General features: G+C 37.1%; 1 protein-coding gene across 8 annotated transcripts in view; it reads right to left on the bottom strand.

Moving 5' to 3' along the window:
* Chl1 (cell adhesion molecule L1 like) overlaps window positions 1–22,585 on the bottom strand; it is a 218,045-nt gene that overhangs the window by 143,675 nt on the left and 51,785 nt on the right. For all 8 annotated transcript variants that reach the window (XM_057769448.1, XM_057769457.1, XM_057769390.1 and 5 more), the window contains one exon: window positions 21,355–21,414. The gene's annotated coding sequence lies outside the window, so the exon portion shown is untranslated. The remainder of the gene's footprint in view (window positions 1–21,354; window positions 21,415–22,585) is intronic.

Here is a 22,585-nt window from a genome sequence, read left to right on the forward strand (position 1 = left end):
AAGTGCTTAGCCAACTATGATCACTAAACTCCTCTGACTCTGTGGGAATTGGTACAAAGGTGTGTTTTCACCTGACATTCACCAGAATGACTCCTATAGGCCTAAGTCACTGCTATCAATGGATCCTGAGAAAAAAGGATTTAAAGTAAGACCACCATAGCTATGGAAGCTAATCCAAGCTAAGTCACATGACTCTTCATGGTGCCAGAGAAAAGGTTCTTTTCCTTCAGTATAACTGTATGTTCCATGGAGAACAATGTAAACAAGGTTGACCTCCATGCCTTTCATGTCTACATGAAAACCACCTGGGAGAACATGTTACACAGTCAAACACCATCATTTTCAAAAACCACGTGGCCTGTTTCCAAAATTCATCAAATTTAAAACTCTAGAAGTACCATCTCATTGCTATCTCTGCTTCCTATAGACCAGACTTCCAATTACCATCCTCCCAATCACAGACTTCCCATCAGTGTGCAGAATTGTACAAGCATATCAGCTACAAACTTTGTATCTTCACATAAGAAGACTTTAAGGTCACAAAAAAGCAGAACTTGGATTTCATCTGAGAACTTCAGTCATGTTCTTTTTTTTTTTTTGACGAGAACTTTAAGTCTTTGAAGAAAGAAATCTTCAGTCATGTTCTAATGATGAAATTGGTGTGAGCCCTAGCTACTCATCTAAAGGAAGAGTTTTTTATATTAATTATGATCAGTAAATCACATGACACCTCATAATGCATGCTAACTTAATGACATCTTTGAAAGCCAAGGGAAATCTTTACTGAACACCTGCTATGTTTTCTAATGTCATCACCTGACTTAAGCACATAGCACTCTATTGCGCAAGCATTTTTATGGTATGTTTTAGCTAACGGAGACAGAGATGTTAGGAACTTCAGCCAAGTTCACGCAGCTGGGAAGTGATGGGAGGTACAGTATGAAATTTGTCTTCTGTGCATACTGTCTTACTGTAACCTGTGCAACACTGGATAGTCATTAAATAATTTACATTATTCAAATAACTGATAGACACAGCACTTGGTGCATCAGAGATCTGACTTGTAAACTTTGGTCATGTTAGTAACACTTATAATGCTTGAGACAAAAAGATTAGATGATGAGTCTAATGCCCTGTTTTATATTGTGTCTGGTTATTAGCAAATTTACAAAAAATACTTTTTTGTGCAGATGGCTATCTGTGGTTCCTTCTTAATGGTTAAAACTAAAGGGTTTTCAAGGCTCCCATGATTGCTGACCGGAAAGCAGTGACTGGAAAGGAATGTTTACACAGTGTGGTAGATGTCTCATTCACTAAGCACTTTGGTCTTTTATGCAAAACATCAATTGTGAAAATAGACAGAAGGTCTTTGTTTTCCAAAATGACACATTTCCCCAACAATGCAAAGAAGACTACTTATTAATCAGAATGTTCTTTGTTAAAGGTCAAGGATCATCCATTCTGATTTAGATTGCAAAGATGGGACTCTAGCTTTTTAAATATCCCCAGATTCTGAAGATGGCCAAAATGGGGAGTGGGGACAGTTCTTGGGTTCTGCAATCTATGTTTGAAACACAGTAGACCTAATTATAGCTGTAAGCCAAGGATAAATGATTTAACATGAACATTTTGTTTGACAGTCAGATTACTTCATAAAGAAGACAGTTCAGAAGTATTCCCATGGTTTTTACTTTAAAGTATGGCTGTCAAAACTGCTTTGTTTAACATGTTTATTAGAAAAACCATATGACCTCTGTACTGCTGAATTCTGACTTTTAATGGAATGTAAAGTAAGAGATTTACAAGTTCCTCTTTAAAATTACACTCTGGCATAGTAAAGAGAGCAATAAAAACCATAGTTATGAAGAGATATCCTTTATTGTGTGGGTTTGCTTTAAAATTTGTACATAAGAAGTAATTTATTTCTTCTATTCATGTGGCAAGGGGTTTAGTGTCATTTGAATACTGCACATAAAAAGATTCACTCAAGTCATTTAACTACTAATTGGTTATGCCTACAGTAAAGTCTAAATGACCCAGACAGAACACATTTTCCCATGGAAAACAAAATTCAGGACTTCAAACTCTAGGACGTTTCTGCACATCCAGGGATAGTGCATTTTGTCAGGACTACCCATCCCAGGATGGATACAGTCAAATCACACTGCTCATGCAAATGTTTATAGCTAAGACTTGTACAATGATACATGGTATCATTAAAATAATTCTAATGTGCAGTAGGCCAAAACAGATGTAGTATATATTTCTTGTCTTATAGAAGCTGCAAATAAGCTGGTAATAAGAAAGACAAAAGCAAATGCATGCATGAATCAAAGAAATAATATGACTTGTGACATTGAGAAAAGGGACTTGATAAATCAATTATGTTAACAAGTCACAGATAGAGATACAAATATACAGATGCTTTAATGAGGTGGTGGAGTGAAAAATACAGGTGGAAGAAAGGGGATTATATGGAGCACTGTGTAGAATATCCCTTCACTGGTAAGTTTCCAGTGGCAAATAAACCTTTCCAGTCCCTAACAAGAAAAAAAAAAAAAAAAAAAAAAAAAAAAAAAAAAAAAAAAAACCTGACAAACAAGAAGCATGGTACAGAAGTACAAAGAAATAGAAAATTTAGAGCCATTATATTGTAAATAAAACATTTTCAATGTGGTATCAGGCCAGCCACTTGGCTTTGGTTTACTTGTTTCCCTCAACTATTCCAAGTGCCATAACCTTTTAAAGCCAACACTAAAACCCCAGGGTTAAGAGTGAATTACATCTGCAAGACAGTCAAGAGTTCACATCCCAATCTCCAGCAGACTCAGAGCACAAGAGAGGACAAAAGGAGGTCAATTTGGCAGTTTCACCAGCTCTAGAGCTTTCTGCTAGCACAACTGATTGGGTCCAACATATTTAGCAGGGAGACCTATAAAACAATCCATTCTCCAGAGTATGCTTGCTTGGCACAGCATTTAGATCAGTCTTCAGATTTCAAAGTCAATGGTAATTCTGCAGGTAAAGAGTCATTGTACAGACAAGGTCATTAGAAAGCTGTCATCAAAGACGGACAATTGATAGCCATCCTACTTGTTACTTAGAGAAAGACACCTTCAGAAATGTTAAAGGGGATGGCTGCCTTATGGGCTTGTTTTGTTCAGTTTATGCAATGACTTCTTTGAGGCTTCAGTTGACTTCCATTTCTCAAACATTAGGTGTTACAGCAAAAACGTTCTTATTTCTTTATGTAATAATGAAGAAAGTATTACTAGTCTGTTCTCATTATGGTGCAAAGTAGTGATCTTCCAGAACTGAGCAGAGATTTCTATATGAGAACAATTACATATTATTTGGTTTCTATTAAAATGCTGAGACTAAATTATGACCCAGCCATAACTCTACTCTACAATCACTATCTTTTTAATTCATAGTTCATTTATTCTAATACATATTGGTTTAGCTCCTCTGTAGCTGCCTTTCAATATTATAGCTTATATTTTTAAATTCACAAGCTCTGTTATGTGCCTTAAATTTGAGATACCTGGTATAAATAGCAAAGCATTACGGATTTTATAGTCAGAGGTTTTTCAATGTTATTCTTCTGTGATTCATATGTTTTTACAACATCTTAACTAAATAAATTTTTTACATTGGAAATCACACAGGTTGTAAGCAGAAGTTTTAATTTGGGGCTTAATTTTGGTAGCAGCTGACCTGATATGTTCTATGATGCATTGAGAGGAAGTGATACTGTTTTCTGAATTTCTCTCTCTGATTTCTGTGTTTCTCACTCACCCATCCTCTTGCCCTGACATCTTTCATCTTTGTATTTCTCTTTCCCCTCTTCATTCTTTTCTTCCTTTTTAAGTCTTCTTATTTCCTTCTTTCTTCTATCGTTATCTTTACTACTTTTAATAATCTGACCTTATATCTTCCATGGCAAAAATCTTTGTTAAATAAATACAAATAAACAGAACAGAATGGATTGGGAGATAGATGAAGTGTGTAAGTTTGTTTTATTTTATGCAATAATGGTACTTTTTTCTATGCAATGATCAAGGCAAAACATGAGATGTGTCCCTTCTGAATAGCTACAAGCAGAGTGAATGGCTACAACGTTTCTATGATGAACGTTTTTACTCATAATTTAAATAATTCTACTTTCCTTTGGAGGAAAATACAATAAATTTAATAAATAAGTGGGACAGACAGTGGGTTTCTCAAACTATCAAAATCAAAACAATATCTCAAGCCATGATAATTGATGACCATCTGATGGCCACAGAACTGCTGGCGACTTCTGCAAAGATCTCGGAAAAAATAATTTCATTTAAAAACCATTTTGGATTCTCTAATCTTATTTGTTTCTTATTGCTCTTCCCAGTTATTTTATTAGTAATGAAGTTTATAGGAAAATAAGAGTTTGTTTTTTTTTTTCCAGACAAAGACTTTGGTTAGACCTTTTCTTTCCATTGTTACCACTGAGGTCTTCCTTTTGATCCATTTATACAATTACTCCTAGCTATGTCAATTATATAACATTGTTTAATGATTTATTTGGGTCTGGTTTGGTAAGCTGTAGCATTGCAAGTGAACCCATAATGTATTTGTCCTTGCTGCCACATTGGCCTGAGAATGTGCTAGGACATGGGCAAAAATTTTCAAGCTTAGCAACATTGACCAAACAGGATGTGACTGAGGCTGCTGTAAAATAACAAATCTGTGTTACAACAAATGCTAAGCAGTAGGGAATCGTTCTCTACAGTTGTCCACTAATGTGCAAGTAGCTTAACATTTGAGATAAATATGGCAGGGCCAATGCCTCCACGCATAAGAACATAAAGACACTTTTAAGTACATCAAAGAAGACAGCAATGTTTTTATCTTAATTTTACTGTTTCTTGAATAGAGCAGTCAAATTAACATTTTAGTATATAGGTAGAACAAAGCCCTGAGCTCTATTCCATTTTATTTTCATTATGTAGCCGAGGCTGGCTCTGAACTTGAGAATTCTCCTGCTTCAGCTTCACAGTGCTTAGATACCATCAGACTGGTGCTTGGGAAAACTCTAATTATTTATCCCAAGAAAGGGACTTAGGAATGCATATTACACACACATACACACACACAAAATTACACATATGTTAATTGAAAACATGATATCATGGCTTAATATAAATGTGCATCATAAAAACATTAGTGATAAAATTGCTAAAGAGTCTAGTGGAAGGAAAAATTTTAGTAGCTGGAAAATTTTTTGGTAGAAGACATGAGTCAAATAAGCCATTCAACCTGTCTTCAAATATCTGGAACTCAAAAAAGAAATAGATTTTACTCTCAATGGTCTCAAATTGGAGAAAATGAAGGAAAATTAACCAAAAAATGAAGGAAAATCACTGAATGAAAGATTTGAAAACTTTTATAAACCTAACTCTAGCTTTGGTGTGACACAAATAAAGTCTTGGAAATCTGGAGAAGGAGACCGCTTCTTTAAACCTGTGAAAGTTCATAATAGTAGCCAGTGTGAAGACTGTCCATGAGGTAAGTCAATTATAAAGGGAAATATTATGGTTCCCAGCTGTAGAGACTTTAGTCAATGACAGGCTGGTCCCATTGTTGTACATCTGTGTTGGACACCTGGGGTGAGACAATACATCAGGACAGAAGTGGATGGTAGGTTAAGTCGCTAACCACATAGCCAGGAAGTAAAAGTAGAAAAGCCAACTAACTGCTGACATATGTCTTTCCCTTTCAAAAGCAGACATCCGGAAACCTGAAGGCTTCCTAACCAACAGTGTCACTGGGATACAAGTCTCTATAAATGGATCTGTGTGTGGTAACAAAGTCTACTACATCAAAGTGGGTGATAATAGAAAGGCCTTCAAAATCCAAAGGCGTGGCTGTATTGATTGCCCCTGACCTCACCAACTATGATTCATAATTTAGTGATTCATAATGGTATGACTGATGTCCATGAAACAATACTTCCTCTTACTATCTGAGTCCCTCCTACCAGATACTACATGGTGGGGACGGCCAAGACAGAACTCCAAAGGAGAAAAAGTGAAGGTTTCAAGTTCATGGCACTGGTCTATAAAATGACCCTTTCTATACTTTCCAGGTCTTCTTTTGTTGGGACTTGTGACCTCTAGTACTTAGTGTCATCACCCCTGGGACCAGACACATATCCACATATTGGCACTTTAGGAATCAGTCAACCAAGAGGCAGACACATTCTATATCCCCATAAAAATGAGACGACAGAGTAATAAAATTGTTCCCAAACCGCTTAAATGGCACAGTCACTTTTTTTTTTTTTGAAGATCTTTGTGTTGCTCGGATTTATTTTTAATTGAGTTACATTTCGATTTAAATTAAAGTTTCCTAGATAATCTTGTATTCTCTAATTACCACAGTTTAAAAAAGCAGCCATACTTCAGACAAGAATATAGGCACCAAAGACAAAACATTTATGCTTTAAATATAACCCTTAGCCAGTTGAGTTTGTAGTGCGGGTGTCTGTTCTCTCTTGAAAAGAACACTATAGGGAATAAGGATGTAACTTTGTAGGTAAAGTGCTGGCTTAGCCTGTGAAGAGCTTCAGATCCAATCGCCATCGGCACATAACACTGGGACTGATATCATTATACACCTGTAATATCATCACTGGAGAGGTGAAAGATGAGATAGGAACATCAAAAGTTCAAGGTCATCTTTGACTGCACAGTGATTTCAAACCCAGCTTGAACCACATGAGACCCTTACTAAAACAAAGAAACAAAATTCATACTGGCAAGAATGAAATGAAAACCATTAGTATTTAGATTTTTCTTCTTTATAAATTGTATTATTATCATGTGTGTGTGTATATGCATACGTATAGGACAAGTGTGCAAGGTGCTTGCGCCAGGATACAAAGGAGGAAGTCAAAGGACATCTTTGCAAAGTTAGTTTTCTCCTTTTACTTTTACAGGGCATTCTGAGGCAAGTCACTGGTGCAAATATTTAGACATTTCCTAATGATTAAGTCAGTGTAATTTCGTGTTTGAGTGTATATAAATATATCAGATTTCCAAATACATATCAGATATGAAATAAAAAAATAGTGACCTTTTGCTCTCTGACATTGTTAATAATAAGTGGATATGGAGTATAAATCATAATTGCTTAAAATATATAAAGAGGGTTTAGAGTCTTACAAAATTCTATGAAACTTTTTTTTCTTTTAATACTAAAATGCTGGAACTCTGCTCATTTCATTGTTTAAGTCAAGAGGATTTTTTTTTATTAAACTACATCCAGTTCACTCATTGATCAAAACAATCTTTGCCCAAAAAACAATTGCTTCTTTTCCAAATTAAAATTCTAGAAGGAAACCAAACAAAAGATTTAGAATGAAAAATTACTTAAAATGAAAAACTACTATTTACAAGGCCTTAATTCAAGAATGATTTCATAGTACCGAAATGATCTCCAAATGCCAGAACAATTGTACTTTAAGATGGATTAAATAGTTCTGATGCAGGAACACTAAGAGTGGAACAAACAGTGGAAAATCCATTTCTTCATGTGTGTCAAATGTTTATTGACCCCTCTTCAAACCCCAGGTGTTGAAATCTAATGAACAGTCTGATAGTGTTAAGTGCCTTGGTCTTGGAAAGGTAATTAAAGTAGGACTCCCCCTACAGGAATGAGATAAGGGCCTTAAAGGGCATGCATAATTGTCCTCAGAGAGGCTTCCTGCAGTAAGGGATAGAAACAGAAGCAGATCCACAGCCAAACATTAGGCAGAGCTCAGGGAATCCTGAAAAGAAGGGCAAGAAGGATTGTAGAAGGCAGAGGGGTCAAAGACACCACAAGAAAACCCACAGAATTAACTAACCTGGGCTCACAGGGGCTCATAGGGGTTCACAGAGACTGAAGGAACAACCAGGAAGCCTACATAAAACTGACCTAGGCACTCTGCATATATGTTACTGCTGTATAGTTTGGTCCTCTTATGAAGCTCGCAACAATGGGAACAGAGGCCGCCTCCAACTCTTTTTCTTGTTTTTGGAACCCTACTCCTAATATGGGGATCAACTAGCCTGGTCTTAATACATGTGGAGGTGCTTAGTTTTACTGTAACTTGTCATGTTTGTTGATATCCATGGGAGATCTTCCCTTTCATGAACAGAAATGGAGGAGGAGTGCTTTGGAGGGTAAGAACAGGGAGTGGTGAAGTGGAGGGATTAGGAGGAAAAACTGTGAACAGGATGCAAAATAAATTTTAAAAAATAATAATATTATCTGCAAATAGTGAAAGCTTAACTTCTTCCTTTCCAATATGGATCCCCTTGATCCCCTTATGTTGTCTTATTGCTATTGCTAGAACTTCAAGCACTATATTGAAGAGGTATGGAGAGAGTGGACATCCTTGTCGTGTTCCTGATTTTAGTGGGATGGCTTTGAGTTTTTCTCCATTTAATTTAATGTTAGCTGTCGGCTTGCTGTAAATAGCTTTTATTATATTTAGGTATGACCCTTGTATCCCTAATCTCTCCAAGACCTTTATCATAAAGGGGTGTTGAATTTTGTCGAATGCTTTTTCAGCATCTAATGAAATGATCATATGGTTTTTTTCTTTCAGTTTATTTATATGGTTGATTACATTGATAGATTTGCGTATGTTGAACCAGCCCTGCATCTCTGGAATGAAGCCTACTTGATCATATGATAGTATACATAAGCGACCCCAAAAACTCTACCAAAGAACTCCTACAGCTGATAAACACCTTTGGTAATGTGGCAGGTTACAAAATCAACTCCAAAAAATCAGTTGCCTTCCTATACACTAAGGATAAGGAAGCAGAGAGGGAAATCAGAGAAGCATCACCTTTCACGATAGCCACAAATAGCATAAAATATCTTGGGGTAACTCTGACCAAGGAAGTGAAAGATCTATTTGGCAAGAACTTTAAGCTTTTGAAGAAAGAAATTGAAGAGGACACCAGAAAATGGAAGGACCTCCCTTGCTCTTGGATTGGGAGGATCAACATAGTAAAAATGGCAATTCTACCAAAAGCAATCTATAGATTCAACGCAATCCCCATCAAAATCCCATCAAAATTCTTCACAGATCTGGAGAAGACAATAATCAACTTTATATGGAAAAACAAAAAACCCAGGATAGCCAAAACAATCTTATACAATAAAGGATCGTCTGGAGGCATTACCATCCCTGACTTCAAACTCTATTACAGAGCTACAGTACTGAAAACGGCTTGGTACTGGCATAAAAACAGAGAAGTCGACCAATGGAATAGAATAGAAGACCCTGACTTTAGCCCACAAACCTATGAACACCTGATTTTCCATAAAGGAGCTAAAAGTATACAATGGAAAAAAGAGAGCATCTTCAACAAATTGTGCTGGCAAAACTGGATGTCAATCTGTAGAAGAATGAAAATAGATCCATATCTATCACCATGCACAAAACTCAAGTCCAAATGGATTAAAGACCTCAGTATCAGTCCAAACACACTGAACCTGATAGAAGAGAAAGTGGGAAGTACTCTACAACACATGGGCACAGGAGAACACTTCCTACGTATAACCCCAGCAGCACAAACACTAAGGACATCATTGAATAAATGGGACCTCCTGAGACTGAGAAGCTTCTGTAAAGCAAAGGACACTGTCACTAAGACAGAAAGGCAACCCACTGACTGGGAGAAGATCTTCACCAACCCTGCAACTGACAAAGGTCTGATATCCAAAATATATAAAGAACTCAAGAAATTAGACCGCAAAAGGTTAATCAATCCAATTATAAAATGGGGCACTGAGCTGAACAGAGACTTTTCAACAGAAGAAGTTCAAATGGCCAAAAAACACTTAAGATCGTGCTCAACTTCCTTAGCAATCAGGGAAATGCAAATCAAGACAACATTAAGATACCATCTCACACCTGTCAGAATGGCTAAAATCAAAAACACCAATGATAGCCTCTGCTGGAGAGGTTGTGGAGATAGGGGCACTCTCATCCATTGCTGGTGGGAATGCAAACTTGTGCAACCACTTTGGAAAGCAGTGTGGCGGTTTCTCAGGAAAGTCGGGATCAACCTACCTCTCGACCCAGCAATACCACTATTGGGAATATACCCAAGAGATGCCCAAACATACAACAAAAGTATATGCTCAACTATGTTCATAGCAGCATTGTTTGTAATAGCCAGAACCTGGAAACAACCTAGATGTCCTTCAATGGAAGAATGGATGAAGAAAGTATGGAATATATACATATTAGAGTACTACTCAGCAGTAAAAAACAATGACTTCTTGAATTTTGCATACAAATGGACGGAAATAGAAAACACTATCCTGAGTGAGGTAAGCCAGACCCAAAAAGAGGAACATGGGATGTACTCACTCATATTTGGTTTCTAGCCATAAATAAAGGACATTGAGACTATAATTCGTGACTCTAGAGAAGCTAAATAAGAAGGTGAACCCAAAGAAAAACATATAAGCATCCTCCTGAATATTAACCTTCATCAGGCGATGAAAGAAGACAGAGACAGAGACCAACATTGGAGCACTGGACTGAAGTCTCACGATCCAAAGGAGGAGCAGAAGGAGAGTGAGCACGAGCAAGGAACTCAGGACCGCGAGGGTGAGCACGAGCAAGGAACTCAGGACCGCGAGGGGTGCACCCACACACTGAGGCAAAGGGGATGTTCTATCGGGAACTCACCAAGGCCAGCTGGCCGGGGTCTGAAAAAGCATGGGACAAACCGGTCTTGCTGAACATAACGGACAATGAGGACCACTGAGAACTGAAGAACAATGTCAATGGGTTCTGATCCTATTGCACGTAATGGCTTTGTGGGAGCCCAGGTAGTTTGGATGCTCACCTTAATAGACCTGGATGGAGGTGGGTGGTCCTTGGACCTCCCACAGGGCAGAGAAACCTGCTTGCTCTTTGGGCTGAGGAGGGAGGAAGACTTGATTGGGGGAGGGGGAGGGAATGGGAGGTGGTGGCGGGGAAGAGGCAGAAATCTTTAATAATTAAATAAATTAATTAATAAAAAAAGAATTAAAACATCAAAAAATAATATTATAATGGTAATATTATTTTAAAGTGCAAAAGCTATATATATATGTCACATATGGTAACTGACGATGTAAGACCTCGAGAGATATTCAATTTGTGCTTTCTAATATATGCAGAAAAATACACAGATATAGTTTTAATTATGAAGTATGTTTCCTATTTTATACATAAATATGTGTATGTTCATTTGTGTGTGCTCATGTGAGTTTGTGGGTGCACAGTCACATGAATTGTGATGAGCATGTAGGCTAGTTGTTGGTGTGTTTTTTCCTTTGCTTTCTGCCTCAGTGTTGCTTTCTTTGTTTTGAGAGAGTCTCACTATGTAGCCTGGCACTCTCTACTTAGATCAGGCTGCCCTCCAATTCACAAAGCTCAACCAAGCCTTATTTCCCAAGTTCTAGGATTAAAGACTTGCACAACCATGTCTGTCTCCATCCTTTCCTGGTGGACAGAGTTTCTCACTGAACCTGCAGGTCATTTACTCAGCTACAAGGACTGACCAGTATGCCCCAGGAATCCTTTCAGACTCCCCAGAGCTAAGATGACAGATACTCCTTCATATTCATTTATTCTTGTTTTGTTTTGTTTTTAATATGGGTCTTGGGGGATCAGCCTCATGCTACTGTCTGAACCATCTTCCCTCTTATCTCTTATCCTATATATATATGTGTGTGTGTATGTATGTATGTATGTATGTATGTATGTATGTATGTATGTATATGTGTGTGTGTGTTTGCTCCATCTCACCAGTGGCCTGGTGAGGAGGGATGAAGGAGGAGACAGACTCACAAAGTCATCTGGTATTCCGGGGATTCAGGTCTGCTCAAACAGACCTGAAGAAGATGCAGAAGATGCTGGTACATCTCATGCTCCCTGTCTTTTAGTGATACCATCTAAACAGAGACTGAGCCTCGTGTGTTTGTGTGTGTGTGTGTGTATACATATATATATAAAGGCTGTATTTCTTCCTTTCTTTCTTTACCCATTTATTTACACAAAATTTATTTTCTACTGAGTGGAAAGATCCTTTTGTAGATAATGACAGCAAATTGCCAGGTACAAATGGAGCATGTACTTTAATAAGAAACATATAATAAATAATAAATAAAGCATTTGAAGTAGCAAGTGTTAAACTGAAGGATGGTTACATGTATCTAATATACTGTGTTACTGGATTACATTAACAGGTCACCAAAATTAGTAAGAAAAAAGAAACAGATTAAAGAGACTGTATTGGAACACAAATCATACCTATAAAAAAGGCAAAGACATAAAAAACTTTTAACTCTAGGAACATGAACACTCAACTAAAGTCATCTTGCAGATTGTCTGTCTTGCTTGCTTCATGTAGTCATTCTTTGAGTCTACCTCTGTTATTGTGAAATGAATTCAGTGCATTCCCAGAAAGAAAAAAAAAAAAACTCTGAATGCTCAATCTTGTATGATTAAGTCATAAGAGGATGTCTGTACACCTTGGTGGTCAGACAAACAATATAATGTGATGATTATTGAGCCTTTACTAGTACGGAATGTAGACTGTAATAGTTATATGAATACACCTGTTCAAGAAAGTCTATGCTACTATTTGCCCTTTACTCCTGAGAATACTGAAGCTCTAAGACATAAGTACCTGTCAAAACCTACACATCATTTGTTAGTTCTGAAGGTCGAACTTGAGTCCTCTGTAATCATGTCTCCTTCCGTAATCACATCTCTCCAAAGCACACGCTTGTAGCCACTAGATAATTAGGCCTCACTAATGTTAGCTTCTATATATTTATATTATGGTAACCATAATTATTTCATTACCTTAATTAATGTATGCTAATCAGTTTCCCACCCAACAGGAAGGCATGATAATTGGACATTTGCAAATGAAAAGAGCATCCAGACAGAGGTTGACAACATGGAAAATTTTACAAGGGAAAAAAGACGAAAGGGGAAATCCATATGAAATATCATTTAATGCTGTAATGAATGAGATAGTCAGAAAATAATGGACTAGTTTAAGCAGTGCAAATTTATGTCAGGGTCTTCAATTCAGGTGTGGATCTGTATTGTGCTGGAAAGCCTGACATGGATTGAGATCTAATTTTCACTTTGTAAGTATAGTTGATCTGGAGTAACTGAAACTCTTGTTTATCTAATTCATAATTTAGGGACAATAACACACAGGCATCCCATTGACTATGTTTACTTTGTGTATCTTAAGTGTGAAGCCATAAGTTTTAGTATACTTATCATGTAAACTTTAAAGGCTAGGCTTGCAAATATACAGAAGATAAAGCAGAACATGGAAAAAAGAAAAAAAAATGTGTCTGGGTTCCTTGTTCCACATGCGTCATTGAAGGGACAAATTACATGTTACCAGCTATGAAAAAAAAATAGTGGTGTGAGTAAAGCATAGTGTCAAAAACAGGCTCCAGTGAAACTAAATATTTATATATTTAAATAAATAACAAGGAATAAGAGAAATGCTCTTCACTTTGCTACATCTAGAAATAAAACACAATTTATCTCAAGCATGCAGAAACATTTGCAGAAATATTGCAGCGTGTGTGTGTGTGTGATCGTGCACATGGGTACACACATTCATGTATCTCAGTACAGCTGAGGGGAGTGGAGAGGCCGGAGATCAATCTCAGGTGTTATTTCTCAGGTCCTGTCTACCTTGTATTGTGAGACAGAATCCCTCAGAAAGATCTAACATTCACTGATTATGCAAGATAGGCTGGCCAGCAAACTTCCAGGATTCCCCACTCTCTGCCCCTGCTCCTGGTTGATTTAAAGGTGTGAACCACCATGCCAAGTTTTTATTTTTGTTTGTTTGGTTTCTTTAATACGTGGTATATATTGACTTAAAGTTCTCACACTTGTACAGAAATCATATTACTGAATATGCTATCTCCCCAGCCCATATTCTATATTTCATAAGAAACTGATGTTTTCTTAGTGGTTTTCATGGTTTGTGGCAGTTGCAAACCTTGTTGTAAAGCTGATTTCTCAACACTTGACTGTACAGTCATTGCACCCCAATTTTCAGATCTTGGAATTTGTAGCTGAAAAGCTGAATTCATTTTAAGCTGGACCGTAAAAAATGTGGCAATTACAAAGAGAATGATTTAAGAAACCACGATGGGAAATTAAACATCCCACTACAGCTCTCTAATGGCTTTTCAGTTGAAGAAATACATGCTCTAAAATGTAATCTAAGACAGCAAAAATTATTAAGATGTTCATTGAGGAAATATAAGTGGAGGCATCGTAAAATGTAAGTCTCTGTTCTACTCTGTTTTCCTAACACAAGACTTCTCCCAACTTCATGATTCTCAGCTCCTGTACGAAAACTGCCAGCTTGGAAAATAATTGAGAATTAAAACAGGGAGTGCTCTCAAAATCATTTAATTCCATGTCTCTGTTTTGTAGAAATAGGCAGTCAAAGTTCTAAGGACTAAAGAAATTTGTCCAAACCACACTGCAAGTCAATAGGAAAATAAGGAGGAGAATGCAGACATGAGGATGCCGGCAGCCAACCGTCTGAGATCCAGAGGACTACAATTCCCTGATGAGTGGTCAGGAGCTTGCATGTCAGAGAGATTCACTGGTGTGCTCAAAGCCCAGTGGTAAGTTGCTGGGTTAGAGCTACAGCTCTTTTTTTTTTTTTCTGCATCTAAAGACTATTCGCTTAATGAATTATCTAAAATATTTTTCCCTATATAGTAATTAGATTGATTTTCCATGGACAAATACCAAAAATTCTATGCCAAACAAAGACAAAAACCCTTTATCAAGATTCCAAATTGACGTGGGATGTCCTTCTGTGTTTATACAGCGAGTGCTTCATTGACTGAGCAACCTTTCTTACCCCCTGTTGCTTTCCATATTATTTCCAGCCTTGTGTCAATGACTAAGAGAAAGCTTTTTCTGAGGACAGCAAGTCAAATGCCCATGTAACTCCCACTTCTGGAACTCAATGGAGCAGTAACTTTAAACTTGTCTTCATGACAGTATAAGTAATGTGTCCCTGCCAAAATAGAATAACTCTTCCTAAAGGTAAGAGTTGTGTCTATTTTTCCTGAGGACTGAGTCCTTACCTAAGGAGCACTTCCTAGCAAAAATAATTACTGAGTTAATAAGTAAATGCATCTAAAATGTTTAATCCATACAAACAAATCAAATGCTCTATTTTAGACAAAAAAGAAATCTGAGAAAACCGTCACTACTTCCATAGTATAGGTTTAATCTGGTATGGCATCCATAAGGTACAATGGCAGTAGGATGTAACATATAGCAACTGGGAAAGGCCAAAACATGTCACCCGAAAATAAATCACTTTAACTAAGATTTATTTTAGAGGGGTTTGCAGAGATGGCTTGGAAATTAAGTGGTGGTTCTGCTCGTATGCAGGACCTGAATTCCTTCTCCCAGCACCCTGATCAGACAACCTATAATTTCCTATAATTCCAGCTCCAGGTGATCCAATGCTTCTGGCCTCTATGGATGCTAGCACTCATACACATATGCCCCCAAAGAGAGACAGAGACACGCAGTAAAAATAAATAAATATCTTTTAAAAAGAATTATTTTTTTAAAAAAATAAGCAGTTGTAAAGTGATAAACTCACAGAGAGCCATTTGTACTCCTTGCCTTGGCTCAAAGCAATATAATGTTCCCTTTCTGCAGAGGGCCACCCTCCTCTCTCCAGTACCAGGCAAATCATTACCCCACAGAGAAGGCAGGCATGCAGGCACAAACAAACCTGTAAAAGTATCTTTATCTTCCACTAGTACCTCACACTTATTTACCTTCCCACAATGTACACTACATGCAAACCCATTGCCCTTGGTTCTATCATTTCCACTCAGTTTATCAACTTTTTTAAAATGGTGTATGCAGCTCGTGTCTAACTACTGTTGTGCATTTTCATGTTTCTATTATATTCTCTGTGCATATGAAAATAAAATCATTACTACAAAGTAAAATTCACACGCCCTTCTTCAAAGTTATTCTCAGATTATTAGTTTGATTTTCAAACATGGGCACACATATTAGGAGTATAGGCAAAGCATTTTTCCATTCTTGCCAAATATTTAGACACAGCTAAGAGTGGCCTACACTCAGTTTATGCAGAAAATGCCAAAAAAATATAGCAAGTTTGAAATAGCCAGTTTTAAAGAAGTGAACAATTATCATGTTAGCATGGGCTTGAGTCTGACTCAATAGAAAGTCAATTAATAGTCTCTCGAGTAGAAAATTATCTACCTGCTGTTTGCAATTGTGAAGAGATTTCTAATATATCCAAGCAAGCACTACAAACCGGGAGGCAGTGCAGTGGCAAACCCTGCCTGATGTGTGTCTACAAACAAGTTATCTAGCCACCAGAAGCCCTGCCTGATGTGTGTCTACAAACAAGTTACCTTGCCACCAGGGCCAGCTTCTCACAGTTTCAAATGTCAGAGTCAGCCGCACTGTACAAATCATTTGCACTTCTCTAATTTTGTATGCTTTCCTGAAGAAAGGGAGATTTTATCGCACTGGGTTCTTTGAGAGGTTTGATGTATGACTTCTTTTTCCTACTCTCTCTGCTCTTTCCCCCTCCCCACAGGGCAGTGGTGCAGTGTTATATGTGTAGATCCTAATCTTTGATCTCTGCACATGAGGCTTCTTTCCACTGCAGGATCATTTATGATGGGCTAAATTAGTCTTTGATCAGAGACTTTGATTTAATTCTTAATGCCTTATTTCATCACTGGACACTCAGTGAGGCCCTGCTCCCACCCTGCCTAGTTCAGTGGTGATAGTCATGATGTATTTTATTGGTGTGTTTCCTTCCCAAAGCCTCAAGTATTTGCACATGTGTGCAATCCAATAAAACCCACTGTTTGCGGACGATGTCGATGATTTGTGTCTTTGTTATACATGGTCTTTTTCTCCAACATGATTGCTTAAGGGCAAGAACAGCATTTTGTGAAGGAAACACAATTTTCTCCTTCCATTTGATTTTGTTTTATGTCATTTGTTTCGTGGTACTATGTCTTTTCATGGGTATTTTATGTATTCAATGCATCTCTTGGCTCTTTAAACAATGCATTTAAACATGAATGTAAGAGCAAAAGAGTTCATTAAAATAATCACTCAAGTTTTTCTGTATTTTATTGTCTTTTAATGTTTTATATTTTAAAGGTCATATTATTCATTCTTTCTATGCAATATAATAATAGCAACTATTTTTTTGCTTTTGGATATGGATTTTGCTTTCTGGACTTGGAAAAAATGAAAAATCAGTAAAATCTAAGAATATGTCTACAAAGGAAGAATCCAAGTCTATTAAAATCTAAAACCAGAAAAACAAAGGGGTTCAGAAGAAATATCTGGAGATGATAAATACATACATTATCTTGATTGTGCGTGGTCTCACAGGTATTTGCATGTATACAAACACTAAAAATTTACATGTCAGATATATAGAGATATTTATATTCCCAATTGTGCCCCAGTTAAAACATTAAGAAAGACCCATAGATGGACAGTACCCACCAAAAAAGCTTTTCAATATGAGCATGTATGTAAAATTTTAAAATGCAATTAATTCTTCACACAGTGCTCACTCTATAGTCTTTTTATTTGGGGATTCCATTTCCCTAGGAACATAAAGTCTACCTGTACTTTCTTAACACTGTGTTTGTGTACCTTGGCCTGCTTCACTTCAGAACCCTCACTGAATTTCCATGCCTTTGGAAATCACATTTATTTGTGTACATAATTTGAGTAAAACCAACTTCAATACAACTCCAGTTGAAACAAATGGATTTCTGGCACCTCAAGACCAGAATTATATATGCAAATTGGAGATAATCCAAGGAACAGCCAAGAGAGGAAGGAAGGAAGCAGAATGCTTGGCTAAGGAAGAAATGCAAGGCTTCTCACATGCCCCTGGAGAGAGTAAATAACAATAAAGCAAGATAACAGCTCATAAATATTTAAGAGGTGTAAACATCAAATATGGATAGAAGATTAATTCTGTGACAAGGGCACGCGTTCTTCTGATGCATTCTTATCACTGGAAAAGGAAAAGGATACTGTTTGCTGTCGGTAACATGAAATATGACACATTAATTATTTATGCACAACATTCTAGCATTGATGGAATCTTCTATCGCCTCAGCATACCCCATCTCAAGAGATGCTGCAAAACTACATTTAATTATTCAACAGAGGGAAAATTCTTTCTAAGAAGACCCATTTTACTTGGCTTCCAAATAGAACTTTTTGAAAGCAGAATGTGGCTTTGCAAAATATACATACACAGGAACTTACACTTTTATTTTCTAATAATTCTAACGGGAATGAGTTAAAGCCAATGCCAGTAACAAGACCAGGCCTACTTGGCTGGCTGGGGCTATCAGGATCTGATGAATTAGAAAGCATTAAAACACATCACAGCCCATGTTGAAATGGAATTGGGAACTCTTAGCCAAGGCAATTACAGGATCCAGAGAAACAATACAAAAACTCCTCCACACAGGAGTCTAAAAAGTGATCCATAATGAGAGACTTTCCAGTCTCCATTTCCCCCTTCCTCCTTTCCTCTTTCACACAATAGCACTTTACTAAGATTAAATGAAAATATTAATCTCTCTTTTGGACTGCCAGGACACGAAGCCTCAGCTTTGATATAAAAGAACACATCAAACTCCCTAAATCAGTAGGAAGAACAGTGGATAGAGATAAGCACCATCTGTCAGTCTGGGTGTGTAACCCCAAGGTTACCTGCTGCTCCGTGTATTATTATGAATTCCACAACACAAACATCTTCTCTGTCATTCATATACTGAACCTGCCTGCTAAGATGCTTGGAAAATAATGCTTTAGATAAATTACACACAGGTATAGCAATGAATAACATATACGAATAAGCATGCATGCATCTCATAGGCATAGGTGCAATCTCAAAAAATTTCTAGCTCTTATCAAATGGGTACTTGGTGAATCCAGACAAATTTTGGTTTTGAAAATGTAATAGCAAAATTAGTATACTTTTCTACCAGAGTAGTGGTGATTATTTTATACTCTTAAAAATTCTTTTAGAAGAGGTTCTGTATCAAGGGAGAAATCTCCACACAAAGTATTAACTAAAGAAAATTAAGAAGTTTGTGTGTGTGTGTATGTGTGTACATGCTAATGTGTGTGTACATGCTAACGTGTGTGTGTGTGTATTCTAGGACCATGATCCCACAAAGCTTTTCTGGAAGCAAAAAGGATACTTTCTCAAACATTACAATAAAACTGCAAAAAGCTGAAACTGACCTTATAGAATTATAAATGATTTGATCAATCATCAAGAAGATGAAAAAAGAAATATAATTAAACAAAACAGAGGGAGGGGTGGACAGTAATGAGTGAGCAGTAGTGTAATTTACAGATTTATATCCATTTTCATGATACCAACAGATAAAGATATTAAGTATATACCATTCTGACTCAAAGACAATTAGGCTTCCGATGGCAGAGTGAGGTATTTCCTTTTTGTTGCTGTTTATTTGATAATATACTGGGTTGGTTGATATTTTTTATTTGGGTGGTTGTACTGTTTTACTGGGATATTTATTGTTTTTCCGAACCCAGGGCACTGCTCATCCTGGGCCTGTATTTTAGCACTGGATTATGTGCCCCATCCCATGGGTGTAACATTTGATCCTTTAATTTCTGAGAAGACTTACCTAGGTATCTCACAAACTGGAAACTTATTAGAGTAAATTCATAAAATGGGTTTAATAGAAAAAATATACCCCTTATGAATTCTATCATGAAAAGATCAAATTCCCAGAGGACTTCCCTCAGAATATTAGAATAGAGTACACTTGGTTTATGATCTTCTAATAGTCATGCAGATTAACTGGATTTAAGGCATCTGTTCAGAGAAGTTCCAAACAGAAGATGCAGATACACAGAAGACAAAACCACTGCACTGAGAGACAAAGAGGCCAAGCTATTCTCAAAGCACACACAGAACATCCTCAAATGTTTATTACTGGGACAGCCCTGATTTCATTTCAAAAGTCTCTATAGGTTACCAGAAGCTAAATAATGTTAACAGTAACTCAAAGTCAAGGTGTCATGTCTGCCTTCACATTCTATTTATTAAGCCCCCATTTATAATTTATATAGGAAAAAGTTTTGCACATATAAGATAATACCTGAAATTTTCAGGTATCATATTTTATCACTTGCAAAACTGGGTTCTTAAAGTGTGAGAAAGCATTGTATATTATTAAGAATGAATCTTTCAAATCACATTGTGTTGAATACCCAAAATGACACAAATTGTTAACCTTTTTGTCTGAATGGAGCACAGTACTACAGACCAGGCATAGCATTGATACATATGATTAAAACAATCAGGTTTATGATATATATATATGTACATTCTATAACATTTATGCATATATATACATATAATGTAATTGCAGCACATATGTTGTACATACATGTAAGTACAACTCTTTTTCCAGTGATAAGAATTAGGAAATATAGGTTTAAACTCAGAGAGTTTCCTTGGAGGAACACCACTGTGAGTGTCTAGTCCTTCAAAACAGACTTGCTGACTTACAGATTCTTAGAGACTGAATCCTAGAATTGCAACAATTTGATAAAACTTCAACTGAAGAATCAAGTCAGATTTCACATTAATCCAAATCCCAGGGACAGTTCAAACTCCCTCCAGACCACAAAAGGGCAAGCTCTCTTTGACCCCTGAAAATAAAAGTTTTTTTTTTCTAGGTAAACATCAAACCTCCTAAGAAGTTAACCTTCACAGAACTCAGGAGCCAGATTCATTTTTCCATTAAAAATGGCATTTCGAGAAATGTGGTCAAGATGTCATTTTCAAATATGTCAAGAGGTCAGCCAACAAGAAAAATAAATTCAAGGGAAGAGACTTTCCCTTTTAAAATTTATAAGACAAGCATTTTAATATAACACTCACACATACATGTATGCACAGCCACACATACAGGTATGCATGCACACATATACACACCAACACATGTACACACATACATACATAAACACATACACATATATCCACACTATTATGCATCTAGTTTATATATGCTCTTAAGACTAGAAAATATTCAATTTTCATGATAGTTTCTTATCTTTTGTTACTTCCTCTTGCTATACTTATACATTGTTTAATGTGATAATTAAACATGGTATAAATGCATAAAGAGACTGATCAAGGCAAATACTCTTACCAGTAAATTTAGTTCCGCTACAATCTGCCTGGAGTTTCACGACAGGATCATTCTCATAACCTAGGGATAAATCAAAAGTTGTAGATTTAGAGCTCTGGAGAAACTTGGAGCACTGGACTGAGCTCCCAAGGTCCTAATGAGGAGCAGAAGGAGGGAGAACATGAACAAGGAAGTCAGGACCACGAGGGGTGCACCCAACCACTGAGACAGTGGGGCCCATCTATTGGGAGCTCACCAAGGCCAGCTGGACTGTGACTGAAAAAGCATGGGATAAAACCGGACTCTCTGAACATGGCGGACAATGAGAGCTGATGAGAGGCCAAGGACAATGGCACGGGGTTTTGATCCTACTTCATGTTCTGGCTTTGTGAGAGCCTAGACAGTTTGGATGTTCACCTTCCTAGACCTGGATGGAGGGGGGAGGACCTTGGATTTCCCACAGGGTAGGGAACCCTGACTGCTCTTGGGACTGGAGAGGGAGGAGAAGAGGAGTGGGGGGGAGGGGGAGAGGGGTGGGAGGAGGGGGAGGGAAATGGGAGGCGGGGAGGTAGCAGAATTTTTTTTTCCAAAAAAAATAAATAAATAAAGCATTGTCAATTAAATAATTGAAAAAAATTAATTTTTATCTTTACCAAACATATATTAATTTATCTTCTTCCACTTGGCATCAAAAACAAGCCAATGTGTAAATACCTAGTAGCATTGCTCTGTTGCTCAGAATGCTGGGCATTTCTATCTCAGAACATCAGAAGTCGAAAGGGTAGACATACAGAAACATTCATGTAATTGCACTTCACAGGGGAAGCTTTATTGATTGATGTGTCTGCTCTCACGGATTCAGGTATTTTGGAACAGACCACAATTTGTCAGAGTTCATCCCTGGCAGTCCTCCACAAACTGTTCTGTGTAATAGCCACTTGCTTTGCTTTGATGTGATGACTAATGTATCAAAATAAAATGATACCACTAAAACAAGGCGATTTCTATTAAAAGTCACTCCAAAAACAGACCTCCATCAATTACAGAGTCAACATAGCCTTCAATTCAAGAGGCCGTTTCCCACCCACAGGGGTTTATGCCAAGCTCCTATCTTTTAACAAATCAACATAAGAAATGATGTATGCATATCAATCATTATACAAAAACCTTTTAATTGTTAATTCCCGGATCATCTGAAGCTTGGCACTCAAACTCTAGCGGAGTATCCATAAGCTTCTTTTCTGATTCAGAC

Source organism: Chionomys nivalis, chromosome 1, assembly GCF_950005125.1.
Source record: "Chionomys nivalis chromosome 1, mChiNiv1.1, whole genome shotgun sequence".
NCBI classification, from domain to species: Eukaryota; Metazoa; Chordata; class Mammalia; order Rodentia; family Cricetidae; genus Chionomys; species Chionomys nivalis.